The 15,051-nt window shown below is 34.7% G+C and overlaps 1 long non-coding RNA gene across 3 annotated transcripts; it reads right to left on the bottom strand.

The window, feature by feature from the left end:
* Nucleotides 1-11,581: 11,581 nt before the first annotated feature.
* LOC112784325 (uncharacterized) lies at nt 11,582-14,325 on the bottom strand. Of its 3 annotated transcripts, none has more exons than XR_003193852.3 (4): nt 13,946-14,325; nt 13,777-13,871; nt 11,999-12,260; nt 11,582-11,794 (listed from the first exon to the last, which is right to left on the bottom strand). It is a non-coding gene; the product is annotated as an uncharacterized lncRNA (long non-coding RNA). The 3 variants fall into 3 exon arrangements; XR_011878709.1 differs by having other exon boundaries at nt 11,999-13,396; nt 13,777-13,857; nt 13,946-14,316; XR_003193851.3 differs by having other exon boundaries at nt 13,777-13,857; nt 13,946-14,290.
* Nucleotides 14,326-15,051: the final 726 nt, after the last annotated feature.

Raw genomic sequence — 15,051 nt, 5'->3', positions numbered from 1 at the left:
TACAAATAAAATTATAGTAAGATTATTTAAAAACACCGTAAAAAAGACACATCTCTTTTGTTAATCAAAAGTTAGAAGGAAAAAATATACGCCTAATAATAAGCAACTAAAATAGACAAATTTTTTTAAAAAATATAAAAGAATAAAATGTATAAGTAGAGATAAAAGAAAAAAATAAATAAATTACAAAAATTGTACCCTAAACACAAGAGAGAGGAAGAGAGAAAGAGAGAAAAGAGAGAACAGAGAACGAATGAGTAAAAAACACATTATGATCTCGGATAAATAGATGATATTGAAAAAAATAAACTAATTAAATTAATTCATATATTTCGTTATCATATTTATTATTTACTAAAATAATTTGATATTTACTCTAATCAAATCAAATAATTAATATAATTAACTAAATTAATTAATTGATATAATTAATTATAATAAATAGTGAGATTTGAATGTCTAATCAAATTAATTAATTGATATTATTCATTAGTTATAATTGATTTGTTTTACAAAATTAAAAAAATAAATCGGAAAACACTCTTAAAAGCATGCCACGTCAGCTGCATCATTAAATGCAGAAATCCGATTTTTATATAATAGAATAGATTATATAATATATGAAAGTGTAAGTATAATACTCACACTATATTAGTCCCAAAATCACTCATTCACATAAATAATGTTATTATATTTTTGAGTAAAGTATCGTTTTTGTCCCCAACGTTTGGAGTAAGTCCCAAAGTTGTCCCTAACGTTTCAATCGTCCTATTTAAGTCCCTAACGTTTCAAAATTGGCTCAATATTGTCTTACCGTTAAGGATCCGTTAACAGAATTGACGGCGGGACAAAATTGAGACGATTTTGAAACGTTAGGGACTCAAATAGAACGAAAACGTTGGAGACAAAAATGATACATAGAAATAAATTTTAATTTTATCCTTAAATAATATCAATTTTTTACTGTATATAATATTCAATTATTTTTTAATCACATCTAAGTAAATTACACTTCATCACACTACTTTCATTCTAAATAAATTTTTTTTATATTTTTATATTAACTTATAACTTTAAGTATAAAATTATTTAAGAATAAAATTAAAATTTATTTCTATGTATCATTTTTGTCCCCAATATTTTCGTTCTATTTGAGTCCCTAGCGTTTTAAAATCGTCTCAATTTTGTCCTGCCGTCAATTCTGTTAACAGATCCTTAACGGCAGGACAACATTGAGTCAATTTTGAAAGATTAGGGACTTAAATAGGACGATTGAAACGTTAGAGACAACTTTAGAACTTACCCCAAACGTTGGAGACAAAAATGATACTTTACTCTATATTTTTTCTCTCATATTCATTAACACTCATAGAATAAAAAAATAAACAAGGAGCATATCTCAATTCTCATAATACATTTTCATTGTTTTGAAATACCCAAAATAGATAAGGCATTTGTGCCTTTATATAGACAATGCTTTATACTAATAATTTATGACTTTACTAGCTTTCTAATACACATACTTATCAAACTTTGCTTTTAACTTTGACTATTCAAATAAGTAATTACTACATCTTTATTAGTTAGCATCTTGTAATGTCTAGTACAACTATTATAAACATATTAAAAATTCTTCAAGCTTAGTCATCAATTTGAAGCTTCCAACACAATTCATGATTCTTCTAGTATGGACGTGATGAGTGCAACTTGTTATATATATATAGATGCTTCATGATTCTTCCAACTTGATTTGTATCCTCCAATTTTGACTAGGAGATAAAGTTTGACTTGTGATTCTTGTAGATTCTAGTTTCATCACTTGTAATTCTTGTAGCTTCTAATTTTATGATAGTTCTAGTACGGTGCAAGTTGATTTAGTTTTTACTAACATTGCCTCTCTTAAATCAAACTTACAAAATTAGTCATTTCAAGCATCTTTTTCAACTTGTAAAATAACTCAATCTTCAACAGCTTTGTAAATATATCTGCTACTTGTTCTTCAATTGGTCGGTACTTGATCACAACTTCTTTCTCATCTACCAACTTTCTGATTTTATCAACCCGAATGTCAATATGCTTCAATCTTCTATGGAATATTAGATTTTTGCAAAGTGCAATAGCTGACTTATTATCACACAATATCGTTATTGGAGTACTTTGTTTCTCATTCAATTTTTCAAGAATTCTTCTTAACCAAATTGCTTGCATTGCATAACTTACTGTTATAAAAATTAGTTGATTTACATATAAATTAACTTTATTAAAAATAAAAAAATAATCTATCATATATAATAATCCTTAATATATGTAGTATCATGTATATATTAGAATGATCTATTTTAATTATGTGAGTGATTATTATTATTATTATTATTATTATTTGTTTCGAGGGTTACCTGAAACGGTAATTTGGGTCTAAACGTGAGGTCTAGACTCCTTCTGAGACAGCGTCTGACTTGTGCTGGTGCCGAGGTGCCGCGTCCGAGTTCCTTGTGAGGAGATAGCGGTGGTACCTACAAGAGACTCCGATGTTTAAGTTAGCAAAGACATTAGGCAAGTTTTTAATAGATTGGGTTCTGGATATACCTAAGTGTGTCAATGTATTTATAGTAGAAAAGATAACCACCTTTTAAAATAGTTCCACCTTGAATGGTGGATGGCCGCTCCCCTTTTCTAGGAAAGTTGTTTAGATCTCCCTTCTAGATGGGTAGGAGATATCTTATGAGTTAATTACTTATTCAAATAAGTAAGGTTGAACAACCACTGTGGCGCCCGACCTCTATGAGGTCGGGTAGAAGTAGATGAGGCTACCTTCATTGGGTGAGCTTTTATTCCTTTTGGGCTTGGCTTCATTTTGGGCCTGGGTATGAACAGTGCCCCTACTTGAATCCGGGCTTTTATAAAGTCAGACTCGAGCATTTGTAGATTTAGCCTTCAACGTCGGGTATACCGCCTTTGGTAGGTCGGATACTCGACGTGTTTTCGAAAAATTTTGAAACATTGCATCCATTTATGGTACGACGCATGTTACTTTTGCGAATACCTTGGGAACCACACACACCATTAATGAGGGCATGTGGATTTACTCTTTTGCCCCTTGTGTCTTATAAATACCCAAATTCTTTCTCTTTTTCCTTTTTTGCTTCCTCTTCTGAAGCGTTTGCCTATTTTCTTTATTTCAAAATTTTCTTCAATTTAATTTTTGTACTCGTATTTGAATCGAAGATTTTCTTCATCTTAAGGAGAAAGGGATTTGTCTACGTCCCTGGAGTGGAATGTTCGTGTCTTTGCTATTTAAGCACTCTATTCTGATTCGCGTTCCTTCAAGGTTAGCGTTTCTTATCTTTTTGAATTTCTGTCTCTGTTTTCTTGTACTCTGAGTGCTGTTGTTGCTTTATTTTTTGGAGAAGTTTTGAAAAACTTTGCTTCTTTTCTTTATCAAATTTAGACTTTTGATTGTTACCGTGAGTCTTGAGTATGGGGTTTTTATGTTGTGTTGTCCCCAAATGGTGTCACCTTAGCTATTGAAGATGGCACCATTTTTTATTTTGGTAATGTGAATGTAGTTGTTGGGTGTATGAGATTCTATAAGTATTTGTTGGTGTTGTTGATGACGACGACTCGACTTCTTATGATTGTTGCAGTTGCTTTAATATGCCCGACTTCTTGTGACAATTTTCCTGTGTTTGTTGTGTTGTAGGTATAGCCTTTATGTCTCGTTCTCTAATACACAACATATCTTCTAAAGTCCCGTCCGACCTGATTTTGGTAGATATATCCGTACTTACTCCTATCCTTGTTATTGATAAAGAGTATGCTTATTCTTTTCGTAGACATCATAGGCTATGCTTAAGTCAGGAGGATGTGAGAAACTATGAGATTGTAGTGACTGACCGTGAAGAGAGAGTTTGTTTTTCAAGATTAGATAGGTTGGGACGTCACTTTATCTACAAATACGATTATTTTTTCACAAAACTGGGAGTTAGGATTCCTTTTTTTGATTTTGAGTCTGAGGTCCTCAACCTCTGTAATACCGCCCCTTCCTAGCTTCATCCCAACTCTTGGGGTTTCTTGAAAATTTATCAACTTCGGTGCCATGCACTTGATATCCTTCCCTCTGTTAATATTTTCTTTTACCTTTTTGTTCTTACGAAATATTTTAGCTCCAAGAAACAAGGCTAGATCTCTTTTTGAGTTGTTCAGGAAATAAATATTTTTGCCATATTTGATGATTCCTTTCATGACTTCAAAAATTACTTTTTTAAACTCTGTTCTATTGAGTATGTTTGACCTTTCTTCCTTAATGAGAAGGATGAGCCTATTTTTTTTTATTTATACTAAGAGGAGATCCCTGTAGTTGTTAGGTATGGGTTGGACGATTTGGATGAGGTTGAGGAGAGTATAGCTGCTCTTTTCCAGGAGTATTGGGGCCGAACTCCCCATTTGGACACCAAGAAGTTTTTAGGAAATCCTATCCAAATTCAATCCAAGCTAAGTAGTCTTCTTTTTCATTTTGTAAATATGTCTTTGTCAAATTGTCTTAAGGTAACTTGGCTTTGATGTCGTGCAGAAAAAATGGTTCCTAAGTCGACTGCTATGAAAACACTTTAGACTGCCAAAAAGAATGTTGTTGCACATAGCATACAACTAAAGGAGGCTGGTGAATATGCCAATCTCTCCTCCCGATTTAAGTCAATCTCAGAAGCGTATGCCTCGGTAAAAACAATAGCTGATCCGACTTCTCAACCAACTCTCCCTCTCTTTAGCTCGGTGAAACAAACAGCTCTTTCTCCACCCCTCAATCCAAAGCTGAAGTCTAAGAAACGGAAGACCACCGAATTAGGGGGTGTCTATGAGCAGGGCTTTGATGTAATGGCTTGGGCCAAATAACACATCCCCATAGTTCTATTAGTATGGATGATGTTTTCGTGAAGAACCACCTTCAAGTACTTACCCGAGGTGAAATTCGTGCAGTCGGGGTGTGTGCTTCATTTTTAAAGGAGTTGGAGAATACTCCCCTTGGTGGCATCCAACGTGATTTTTCTAACCTTCAAGCTGAAGTGGCGTCTTTAAGGGAGTCAAAAAAGAATTGGAGGTTGAGAAGGAATCACTTTCGTCCGACCTTGAAAAATTTCAGGAGAGAGTAAACAGGCAGAGGTTGCCTTAGCCATGGCAAAGGGCATAAAAAAGAATGATAAAAAGACTTATACCAGAGTCTTTGGGGAAAAGCTTGACTTGATAGATGAGGTCGCCAAGTCCAGGAAGAAATATACGGAGCTTAAGGAGACAATAGCTGAAGGTATAGAGGAGATGGTGGGGAATCTAAAGGCTCAGTTTCGAGTTGTTGCTCCCGAGGCAGACCTTTCTGTTATTAGCCCTGATAACATTGTGGTTGATGGGAAGATTTTCCCTGCCCCTGAAGACAATGAAAACACTCACATGCCCGACCCAAAGACCTCAGAAGTCCAAGTTAGGGAGTCTCTCAGAGCTTTCCAACCCGGATGGAAGATGAGCTCATCTCTTCTCATCCTGAAACTCTTCCAACTTCTTTCGTGCAACCTGAAGATGCTTCCAACATGACTTTAAATGAGGAGGTTCCTCCTCCTTAGTTTTATTTTCTAAGTATTTGAATGGCCAAGTCTGTGGGTATTTTAATGAACAATTATTTTGTAATAGTTGTAGTTTAAACAACTTTTATTTTGTTGTTTTAAGAACTTTTTTCACTATTCTGATAGTGGCTTTTTGTATGAATGATTGTGTTGTTTAATCATATTTCATTAGTTGGGAAAGACATCAGCTAAGTAGGTCAGGCATTTTTGGACCTCTCTTATGTAAAGATTGTTTTTTCTTAATTGTTTGAATTTCGACTTTAAGTAGTCGGACTTATCAAGTTACTCTTGCATTTCATTTTAGGTCCAACTCTTTTAAGGTCGGACCACGAACTGCTTATATAACTTCTTACACTAATTTGTACCTCATCGCTTTATCTTGCCGACCATTCAGGTCGGGTAATGATTTTTGCGATTTTTCGAGCTTAAATTAATGCATTTGGATGGAAAAATTTGGTAGAAAATGAATTATCATTAATAAAAGAAAAATATTACGTACGTCTTCTTGCTACTAAGGATTTTTCTTTTTACCCTTAGCTCTTGATATGGTACCTCGTTAAACCCCTTCAGAAAAACCCTTTTTGAAAAAAACCATAAAATTGGAAAAAATAGTACACCAGGAAATAAAGTGCGCTTTCTAACTGTAGTACCTCTTCAAGTTGCATACGTGCCATGACCTTAGGAGCTCGTTCTACTTTAGATCGAACACTTTATAGTAACTTTTTTCTAAGACTTCCATAACCTTATAAGGTCCTTTTCAGTTTTCTGTCAGCTTTCCCTCGCCCGACTTCTGAACTCCGATGTCGTTTTGAATTAGTATGAGGTCGTTTGTGGCGAAGCTTCTTCTCATGACTTTCGTGTTGTACCTCAAGGTCATCTTTTGCTTCAATGCTTCCTCTTTTATCTGAGCTTATTCTCAGACTTCTAGGAGGAGATCGAGTTCTTCCTTTTATGCTTGGACATGTATCACTTCATCATAGAATCTAACCCTTGGAGATTCTTCAGTGATTTCTACAAGAATCATGCTTCTATGCCGTAAGCAAGTCAGAAAGGTAATTCCCCAATTGTGAAATAGGGAGTTGTGTGAGATGCCCACAAGACTTGAGGGAGCTCGTATGTCCATGCTCCCTTAGCGTCTTGTAGTCGGCGTTTCAACCTAGCCAGTATGACTTTATTCGCAGCTTCTGCTTGCCGATTGGCTTGGGGGTGTTCTACCAACGTGAACTGGTGTTTGATTTTAAGGTTTGCTACCAAGCTTCTGAAGCCTGAGTCAGTAAACAGAGTTCCATTCTCCATGGTAATGGAGTGTAGGACTCCAAATCGGGTAATAATGTTCTTGTAAAGAAATATCCGACTTTTTTGGGATGTGATAGTTGCCAAGGGCTCTGATTCAATCCACTTGGTGAAATAATCAAACCCAATTATGAGGTACTTTTACCTGTCCGGGTGCCTGTGAAAATAGACCGAGAAGGTCAAGACCCCATTTTGCAAATGGCCAAGGTGAGTTGACGCTAATAAGTTCCTCTGGAGTTGCTACATGAAAATTAGCATGCTTTTGACAAGGTGGACACTTTTTAACGAAGTCGACTGCCTCCCTTTGTAAGTTCGGCCAAACGAAGTCGACTCGGATCACTTTCTTGGCTAGTGATCGTGCTCCTAAGTGATTTTCACATATGCCATTATGAACTTCTTCTAAGACCTCCTTAGTCTTGAAGGTCGGGACACACTTCAATAGAGGTGTGGATACTCCTCTTTTGTAGAGAACATTATGGACCAGGGTATAGTTTTGTGCTTTTCTCATGAACCTTCTTGCTTCCCTTTCTTCTCTAGGAACGATATCAAATTTAAGATATTCAATTATGAGGTCATCCATTCTAGGCTTTGATTGGATATGGCCATTGTGCCGGACTTGTCGTCTTCTTTTTTAGTTATATAAAATATTAAAAATATTTTTTATTTTAACAATTAATAATATATATTATTTCTAAACTCTTTTTAAGAATACATATTAAAAATAAGGTTGGACATGTTGATACGTGATGGTATTTAAGTATGTCCAAGCGTGTCCAGAAATTTTTTTTTATTTTTTATCAAGATACAATTTGGACACAGAAGACATGCGTATCGGACGAGTGTCGATGAATATTGTATCTAAAATGTGTCTGACACGCAAATACGGCAAATAAGAGAAGTGTCCGTGATTCATAAATATATACAAAACCAGGGCAACTGGCATCACATCGATAAGACCTAATAAAGCCGCTGAAACTACCTTCCCACTAGCCTCACCATCCGCTTCCCTCATCAAAGTTCATTCCTTTAGTCCTCCTACCATCTCGCCTTGGTAGTTATTCATTCTTCAATATTCATAGAGTAAAAACTACTTTTTAATATTTCCTTCATTTTTAATTATGGTTCTGAACAATTGAACTGTGAATCAACAATATGAACAATCCGATTAACCATGTAAAGCCGTAAATTAAAAAACTGGTGACGAACTGTTGAATCGGTCGGTCGGACCAGAACCAGAACCGGCCGGTTTGGATGAAACTAGGTCGTTTGTTCCCGCACGCATGACTTCCCTTCCCTTCCCCTTCCCTTCATTACAAATACCTAACCTAACAGCTTCTCCCTAAATATAAAAAAAAAGTTGAAATAGGAAATCCTAGCTTCTCCACCACCACCGCAAGGACTGCCGCCATCCGTTGTGCTCAGGCACTACCATCGTCGCCTGGTCGTCCGTGCTTCTTCCTCCTTTAAGAATCACAGCTTCTTCCTCGAGCTCGGCACGTCAGTCCCTAGTCATCATCTACTCCCACGCGCGCTCAGGCACCGTCATCTTCATCTGGTCGTCGTGCTCGAAGTCCCCAACCCACCAATTGCAGCTTCTTCCTTGAGCTGGAGTCTTTCTGCTCTTCGTTTGCTCAACCGCAGGTTCTTCCAACCCACCACCGTCTTCTGAGTTGTGTTTGTCGTGTGGCCCCTGTCTCCGTCGCGCTTCTGCCCCTCTGCTCAAATTGCTCAGAAGCAAAACCCTTTTCCATTTCAATTTTCTTCGAGTTTAGAGAGCAGAAGCTCAACCAAGAAAAGAATCCTAGACTTTGAAGGTCAGTTCACTACTAATTTCTTCTGCATTTTTTATTTATGCCATGTTTAATGATTGTTGCTGTTTTTGTGTGTTGTGATTTTTTATTGAATGAGCTCTAGTTCTCTGTGTTGCTATTTTTGTGTGTTGCTAGGTTGCTATCTGAGTGATATCACCACTGTAAGTTAACTAGTTTCCCTTTCTCTAGTCCATAGTATCTTGCAATTGCATCTGTTTGTAGAAAGCGGGGTAGCTGACGACAACAAAGCTTCAAACCAGAATAATATCCTAGTGTCTTGTAATGTGAACAATAATTCTGACTCTAAGATGGTCACAATCAAATTTTATGCACAAAAAACATGTAATGTGACACTGTAATGCATCATTTATGCTCTGTTCTGAATTTTTAATTTCTGAATAATCATTGATAAATTGTGTTGTTGAAATTATTGATAAAAATGGCTTTGCTATACTGCTGCTGCTGCTATTTTTTAATATATGAGGCTACTATTTTTGAATTTCTTTGATAGATTTATTCATTTCAGGGTTTAGGGTGATTATTTGTTGCTATTTTTTATTTTTATCGCTGTTAAACAAATTGCTTGAATTAAATTGTGTGTTTCGAGATCCTCTGAATTCTGGATCCCTTTTCAAATTAAAGGTTTTGACATTGAAGAATTGCCCGTTTTAAGAACCATTTTTTGCAATGGGGATATTCAATATCTCTCAGAGCTCCAGAAATTGAAAATTCACAGTTGCTTTAGATTAGAAGAACTTATTCCAGTCACAGATATTGGTGAGGATGTTCTTCCAAAACTGCAGATGCTGCTGCCACTACAAGAAATATCGTTAAAATTGACGGCCAAATCGACGGCTAAGCCGTCGATAATATTAAAATTTGACGGCAAAATAGACGGCAGAGGTGGTCACTATTAAGCTTGTCGATTTGTTAAAATTCTAATAAAATCAACGGCTTGCGTAGCCGTCGATAATAATTTAATAAAATTGACAGTGTTTTTGTCTATAATATGAGTTTGGAAACTTTACTTTCTTACTAAAATTGACAACGTTGCCGTCGATATTATTATATAAAATCGACGCCAATTTCGTCGATATTTGATTCAATAAAATTGACAATATTTACGTCTATAATATGCTTAATAAAATCGACAACGTTGCCGTCGATTTAATTATTTAGCTACCGACAAATTTTGTGTCTATATTTTGGTTTTTTTGTCTCTATTTTAAACTTAAAAAGTGACAACTCTGCCGTCGATTTTAATAGTTATATGTTTTAATTATTTTTTCTATTTAAAAAATAGTAAACAATTAATGCAAATAAACTTTTAAATATAAAAATAAAATTTATACAAATAAACTTTTAAATATAGAAATAAAATAGAAAACAATTAATGCAAATAAATTTTTAAATATTAGATAATAAGTTTACAACCTTATCAAAATAATAAATAATCCTCTAAAGTAAAGACTCAAGACAAGATAAATAACTAAAATTAGAGTTATATTCATTTAAATTACAATCCACTAATAATACAAAATATTCAAATCCTGAAGTACACACGAGCAGGCTTTGTGAAATCCACACCATTGCTGCAACTGGAGACCAAGTCATCATCATAAACATCTCCAAGCACAGCTTTGGAAGGTGAAGTAGCCATTGATTTTCTATAAACCTTGTGGCCTGAAGAAAGAGACAGAACTGGATTCCTGTACAATAATGGTGTTGGCACTGCTTGTTGTCGTGTAATTGCTTCCTGAATGCGTTGACAGTAAATGGTAGTGTTCGCCTTTGAGTGCCAAATAGCATCTTAGACCCTTATGCAAGAGCTTCTGAGTTTCTTTTAACTAAGTTGAGAAAGCTCATTTCTTTCCCCGCCACCCACCAAACCTTTCCCAAAGAGAATTGAACTGCACACAGATTTTGAATCCAAGAGAAATATATAATTTCAACTATTATTTACTTCAAAGTTTCAAACTTTATAAAGAACAAGAACATGGCACTGATGGAAAAAGGAAACCAACTTGATGAAAAATAAAGAATTAAATCTGAAATGTAAGGAAGAACTTTGAAGAGTCAAAGATTGTTACCTGTTATGCTAAGAATTTTTTGGGATTTTGAGTGTTGTTCTGTCTGCCCCTATCTCCACAAAAACCTAAAGAAACGTCAGTGAATGAATGCTTCCATCATTGCCTTTTCAACCGCTCTAATCATATGTTGCGTGTTCTTCCATTGGTACCATTAGAAGTGGAAAGACTAAAATTACTGTCGTTTAAGCTACTTCTAACAGACCATGTCATCCTCCTGAAGAGCAACACAAAGACTTAATGCATGATTCTCAGTGTATGATTATCTTACTATATTCAAATCGCATTCATGGATGTACAAATAGATGCAGATCTTAAGAGATATAATCCATTACTTGAAAATTACCAAACTCTTTTCTGATATAAAGTAATCACACCAACAGAGATATTACCCATTTTTAGCAATTTTTATAGTAAACTAAATCCATCATGATTAAAGTTATGAAACACATTCTATCTTTCTGGTGAAGATAGATGCTAACTTTCAACATATGATTGTAGTGCAATGGTAGGCACTAATAAACAATTAGATACTCTAATTGAATAGATAATTATTTTATTAAAGAAATAGAAAATTTGTAATCACATGAAAACAATGAAAACAACTAAGAAAGACAGGCTTATAATATAATCATATACAAAAGATAACCACACATCTCAAAGTGCAAGGCTGCATTGATATGTTACAGAACCTCAAATCTTCAAAGTTGTCACATATATTCCCAGATTATCCATATGATCAACTAGCATAAGGATAATCGAAATGCCACCACTGACTTACCTGAACTTGTCAATAAAACAAGGTTGAGTGAGACCGAAACAGCAAGTAGAGAATTGCTTCTGGCCGAAATTGATTTTACAAAAGAGTGCAGCAATGGCAGATTGAGAAACTCCTGAACTTATACAATAAAGAGATACAGATTTGGCACTTGCCATGTAATTGTGTGATGCCATTCTGGTTGAAAGCAAAAAGCAAATTGCATAATCCTCACACCTAAAGATAACAAAATTATAAGAAACATTAGTGGGAACAGTGCAAACAAGGAGACAAACCAAATACTTTAAATTAACAATTTTTCAATTGATGACAGGGACTTTAAGCATTCGAGAGCTAGGAATAGCTATAACATGAACAAATACTATTCACAGAATCTTATTAGTCTTCAATCAATTAACTCAATTTCAAGTGCTTTTATACCTTTCTGTCCATATCTTTTTTGATCATTATTGATTCTTCTTGTTCCATCTTTAGCTCCTCAATAGCCTTTAGCCTTTTCTCCATTGCTAACAGTTCTGATTCTTTCTTCTTAACCAGATTTTGAGTTTTCAATTTGATGACTTAAATGGAAACTTGTGCCTGTGGCTTCATGCAACTCTTTGTCTATTCTCTCAATTGACTTATTCAGATAAACATTCTCTGCTTCTGTCAACTCAAACCTTTTCCTCAACTTGTCAAGCTCCTGCTTAAGATCACAATTCATACTACTAACATTGCTGGGGCATGATATATTAAAAAGACAAAAAACAGAAACAAAAAGAGAAGTTTCAACTTCAAGGAAACAAGATAACAAATTATTTACAAGGAAAGAAAAGGAAGGCATGATAGTATCCAATACCATTATCCTTATATATAACTAGTATCATGCAAATTGATCAACTAAAAAAACCTCTTACTTCACTATTTTCTCCTCTGTCTGATAATTGTTTGTTAACTATTTCATGAACATTGCAGTGCAATTCAGTCTGGTAAGTCAGCATAAAAAAGGATTTAAATTTTAAAATATAATTTAGTTTTGCACAAACAGTCATTTACTAATTAACAACATGATATTTTTTATTGAACTTCAAGCTAACTTAAATATATAACAAATATCCATGAAAGAAAAAAGATAATAAACTGAGCATCCAATATCTTACAACATACAATGATGTGGGGTCTTACATACCAACGCAAGATAAGCTAGGAACCGAAAGCCAGATGGAGCCTAACTAGAACAAAATCAGCGAGGAATCAATCATTTTGTGGATACAAAAAAGTCATTGCTCAACGGTTATAATCACAAGCCATGCCTACTTTTCAATTTCAATTAAGATATATTGTTATTGTTGAAACATTCTTGTGTCCCATATTCTTGCTTCAACACTATTTCTTGGCTTTTGCTTAATCTTTCATATTTTCCCATACTTATTTGTATTTTTGAGATGGAAGATTCCAACATCCGCTATAGACTAAGAATGTCAACTATTGTGTGGTTGCATCTACTCTAGTTCTTTATCTACTATTCCTCTAAAAAAGAGCACTATTACCAAGTTACCTACAATAATAATAAAGCAAAACAAAATAATGAAAAAGTTCATCTTTCTTCTGTTGTGCTTCTTATTGTTTCATGATATAGCCGTTTCCACTGTCATAGAAAGCATTAGTATTACACGGTCCCTCACTAATGGTGACACCATAGTTTCAGCCAGTGGAACCTTTGCAGTTGGATTCTTAAGTATTCCAGAAAGTTCCAAGAACCGTTACCTTGGGATATGGTACAATAAAGTGCCATCTAACACAGTATCATGGATTGCCAATAGAAACACACCACAATGACTAGTAGAAAAGATGAAAATTCAATAAGTAAATCGAAATAAACAGAGCAATTAATATTATGAGCAATATTCATGAAGATTACTTAAATGATACACAGTACTTTCCTTACTTACTTGAAATCTGTAACTGAGTTTTAAGTTGGTACTCTACCTTTTCCTAATACTAAGCAAGCAAGTGGTTTTTCTTTCTTTCTTTTAAATTTTGTTTTATCTAATCACATTGTAAAACTGTGACAAACTAGTTAAGCTGAAGTAATGTGATGAATTGATTATACTAATTAGGTTTAACAAACACAAATTCAGAATTTTATGATAAAAATAGTAGATACAAAAATTATAAAAATAAATATAATAATCAAAGAGAGACAGGGAGGAACTTACAAGAAGCTGCGACGGCGACATGCTCCGGCATCGATCGGGCTCACAGGGACAGCAACCGGCAAAGACATTGCAACGACGAGTCTGTGGAAGAAGAACTTACATGCAGATTCACAAATCACAATGAGAGAGAGAGAGAGAGAGAGAGAGAGAGAGAGAGAGAGGAACTCACATGAAAAGGATGGCGCGACAGCGGGTTCGGCGGAGGAGGAGGAGGAGGAGAAAAAGAAGAAGCAGCTCTACTCTCAGGCGGAGGAGAAGAAGAAGAAGACGACACTCTGCGCTCAGGCAGAGGCCGGCGGGTTTTCTCAGGCGTCGGAGAAGAAGAAGCTCTGCTCTCTGCCTCTCTACGTGACTGTGATTCCGTCTCTGATTTCTATTCTCAAGCGTTGGAGGAGAAGAAGAAGCCTCGCTTTGAAGTCTGAACTCTGATTCTATGAAGGTTTGGGGTTAAATTTTGGGGAAATGAGTGAACGAGGGACGGGAAGCCAAATGCGGGAGTGATTTTTTTGTTGATAAAAATCGATGGCTCTTTCGTCGATTTTAATTAAAATAAAAATTAACGTTTTAGTCGTCTATTTTATGTAATAAATTTATACCGTTCATTCAAGTTAGAAAAGAAATCTCTATCGTCTAAATTTATCGACGGCAAGAGTTGTCGATATTTTAATTATTAAAATAGACAACTAGTCCGTCGATTTTAAAGGAAAAAAAATTCAGCCACTCATTTGTCGATAATGTGACGATAGAGTTAAAAGGTTAAAAAGTTACCAAAATAATAGACGATATCATTGTCGATTTTAATATTTTGTTTCTGATCATCTCTTTTTCATTTTATCGACGACATGCCATCGAAAAATATCGACGAAAAACTTGACCGTCGATTTTTGACGTCAATAATTACACTATTTCTTGTAGTGTGCTAGCTAACTTGCCAAAGCTTATATCTGTAACCATAGACATGATATTGAGATGGTCTTCTCTAAAGCAAGTAAATATATACAGGTATCCTTTGTTGAGATCTTTACCATTTTGTAAGGATAAGAAAACAAACTTAAGATCCATTAAGAGTGAATAAGGATGGTGGAATGAGTTGAACGTGAAAATACAAAACTCAATACTAAGATATATTTCTACCCTAAAATGAGCTTACATTTTAGCCATATTTTGTCATGGTTTGCATTAATATTTTTTGAAGAAATAAAAAGTAAATTGTGCTTATGCCTATTGTATTAGGATGTTTATTTATAATTTATGTATTATTTTATTTTAAAATAA

The sequence above is a fragment of the Arachis hypogaea genome, chromosome 20 (genome assembly GCF_003086295.3).
Source record: "Arachis hypogaea cultivar Tifrunner chromosome 20, arahy.Tifrunner.gnm2.J5K5, whole genome shotgun sequence".
NCBI lineage: Eukaryota > Viridiplantae > Streptophyta > Magnoliopsida > Fabales > Fabaceae > Arachis > Arachis hypogaea.
Note: the sequence above shows the minus strand (reverse complement) of the source record. Positions and strands in the feature narration are given on the sequence as shown.